Source organism: Chrysochloris asiatica, unplaced genomic scaffold (genome assembly GCF_000296735.1).
Source record: "Chrysochloris asiatica unplaced genomic scaffold, ChrAsi1.0 scaffold00049, whole genome shotgun sequence".
NCBI lineage: Eukaryota > Metazoa > Chordata > Mammalia > Afrosoricida > Chrysochloridae > Chrysochloris > Chrysochloris asiatica.
In genome coordinates this window covers 20211125-20214512 of record NW_006408567.1, presented here as the reverse complement: position 1 = coordinate 20214512, position 3388 = coordinate 20211125, and the positions used below count along the sequence as shown (strand labels likewise).

General features: G+C 39.3%; 1 pseudogene; it reads right to left on the bottom strand.

The window, feature by feature from the left end:
• Positions 1–1523: 1523 nt before the first annotated feature.
• LOC102813272 lies at positions 1524–3008 on the bottom strand (annotated as a pseudogene).
• Between the last annotated feature and the right edge of the window lie 380 nt (positions 3009–3388).

Sequence of the window (3388 nt, the reverse complement as noted above, 5' to 3'; positions counted from 1 at the left end):
TCTTTTTCTTTGGTGTTGTTGTTAAGTGCCGTCGAGTCAGTTCTGACCCATAATGACCCTGTGTAGGGTTTCTGAGGAGAAGCTGGTGAGCTTGACCTGCCAACCTTGTAGTTCAAACGGCTTTGCAGTCTGGTGCATTAACTCACAGCACCACACCAGGACACCTTATGTTTTATTTATGTCTTGGTATCTGTACAGATGTTTCTGTCCTCATTTTCACATTGATCTCTGTCTTTTTATTGAACTGTCCAATTGCTGAAGGATGAGGCCTATATCTGTAACTCTGTTCATATAAACCCAGCAGAGCACAAGCATCAAGGGGACATCTGACATAGATTTCAATAGTAATAATAAAACACAACAGTAAATAATCATTGAAAACATAAAAGTCAACAACAGAGGTAAAAACACAAATCTGTATTTTAAAATGCTGCTGTAAGTAATTTGTAAAACTTCTCTTTAGATTTATGCATAAAATTATATTTTAAAACGGGAGAAATTTTAATTGCTAATAGAAGTAACAATAGAAATGCATGGTAACAAATATTTCAGACTGCTGGACTAGAAAGTAGTGGTCACCAAGGAAAATTGAGAAATACAGGGAAGAGAAATTGTCTATATTACCTATTTTCTTTTATTGTTAAAAAAAAAATCCTGTTAATCATACTTGGATTGATGGTACAGTGATAATTTTGGGGGGCAAAAAAACCCACAACAACCCAATGACACAACTCATTAAAGCAGAAGAACTAAGGGCACTTGAACCTGTCCATACTTGTAAGGTTAATTAAAAAATGGATCATAAGGAATATGTTCTAAACATACACACACAAAAATAAAGCACAAGAGACCCTATCCTATTCACACCACTTCTCAGTTCAGAGAGATAAAAGTAAGGTGGAACGTACCTTACCCCAGTAAACCAGTAACCTGAAAGGTTAACAGGGTTAGCCTGGTAGTTAGCATAGCAATTTCATGGGTTCACAATACATTATTAATGACAAGTAACCAAACCAGTGATCAGAAACACTGAAGAGTACCTTTCTCTTGACAATGTGATATTAAAGTGCTGCCTGTGGACATTATGTAATGACGAAATGTTTAAAGTTTACTTTTTCATTGTAAAAAATTGACACCATTAAAACCAACATTATTATTTTCCATTCATTCAATAACTGAGGTAACAGTATTATAAAAATATGTAAAAGATTCTAGATTCATAATGACCAGATATGCTAATATCTATATTTTGTTTGTTAAGTTAAGTGCCTTCTGTTTGGACCCACAGCTACCCTGTATAGGGTTTCCAAGGAGCGACTGGTGAGCTTGAATCGCCAACCTTGAAGTTCAAACGGCTTTGCAGTCTGGTGCATTAACTCACAGCACCACCTATTATAAATAGATTATTAAAAAAAATAGTTTTATTTCCTTAAAAACACTTGGTTCATTTATGATTTAACTTCAGATAGCTAGTTATCTGCCATCCTGAACTACCAAAAAAACACAATGAAAAATGGCAATGCCTATACTCTGGGTTTCTTGTTAGGTTGGTCCTCAAGACTAAACTTTGGAATTTCACCAGAAGGGGCATATGGAATTCTTTTTGAAGACACCTTTTTGCCAGTTGTTTCAATCTGGAAGCCAATGGTTTGTGTAGCTCATTGTGGAGCCCATCCAGGACATGTCGTCCATCGAAGATAAAGGCTGGCTTTAGCATTTTCTTATGAATACATTCATAATCCAATTCCTTAAACATGTCCCATTTAGTACAAATAAGAACCACATGGGCACCATCACATGCTTCATATGGATCCTTGGAAATGGTCACGAGTTGGGTCACTTGGTCATCCTTTGAAACTCCTGGATGAGAAAGATCCACAACGATTTGTCTGCTTGGTATTTTTGGGTCATACATATATGGAGGTGTGCACCTTCATCCATCAGATATCTGCTGATATATATGCCAGAGGATTCTCTTGTATCACCAGTGTCCTTTTTGAATGCAAACCCTCAAATAGCTATCTTCTTATCAGTCACAGTATTAAACAGATTACCTATAATCCACAAAGCAAACCTCCTTCTCTGGTAGTAATTCATGTCTATGACTTGCTGTCAATAACGAGCTACTTCTGACAAATTCAGAGCCTCACAGAGATAAACCAAATACAGAACATCTTTTTGAAAGCAGTTCCCATCAAAACCAACACTGGCTTTCAGAAACTTATTTTCAATTCTCTGGTCCATTCCAATGGATGTGGCTACTTCTTCTACATCAGCTCTTATTGCTTCACAAAGGGCACTTACAGAGTTAATGCTGCTGATTCTCTGGGCAAGAAAAGCATTTGCTGTCAGTTTGGAAAGCTCTGAAGACCAAGTATTAGTGGTGAGGATCTTTACTCTGGGAACCCAGTGTTCATACACAGCACACAGTGTCTGCACAGCACTCTGGCCCTCGGGAGTTTCATCCCCTCCAATCAGTACTCTGTCCAGGTTCTTTAGGTCCTTGGTGGCCATCCCCTCTGCCAAGAATTCAGGGTTGGACAGCACCTGTAAGTTCAAGTTGGGTTTTGTGTTCGCGTCAAATATACGATGAATACTCTCTGCTGTCCACACTGAAACTGTGCTTTTCTCAGTCACAATTTTGTATCCACGTGAGTTTTGCACAACGCATTTGGCACAAGCTGCAGTGTACTTCAGATCTGTAGTCCGCCCTTTCCCCATCCCATAGGTTTTAGTTGGAGTGTTCACAGAAATAAATACAAGATCAGCTTCTTCATGGCATCATCAATATCCGTAGCAAAAAAGAGATTTTTTTTCCCTTGGCAGGATTCCACCACTTCTTTTAGTCCTGGCTCATAAATAGGAAGTATAGGAGAGTCCCATGAATTGATTCTTGATTCATTAACATCAACATCTGTTGCTCTGATTTTAGGGCACATATGAGCAATGATGCTACACGTTGGGTTCTCCAACGTAGCCGCACCAATGCAACAGATTTTCTTAATTTCAAATACTGTGTTGTTGTTAAATGCCATTGGCCATTATTGTTGTTATGTGCTTCCAAGTCAGGTCTAACTCAAAACAACCATTCCTGAAGACATTCTGTGTCTGTGCAATATGACTGGAACTGCCTCAACAGATTGATCAGCCTTCTCATTGCATGTTCATGAGAGCAAACACATTCACAGGGATTGAGTCCACCTTCTGCCATATTACCCAGCTTGATTTAACTTGAGTGTTTTGATTCTCCCAGACAACAACCCACAGGGTGGGGAGGATGGGGGCTGTGACCAAGGATCAGCGGAAACAATGACTGGAGTCTCCTGAAAGCTGCCGCCACTCTGGAAGCCTCTGCCACCAACGCTGCTTCTGCAGCTTGTGGCGCCTA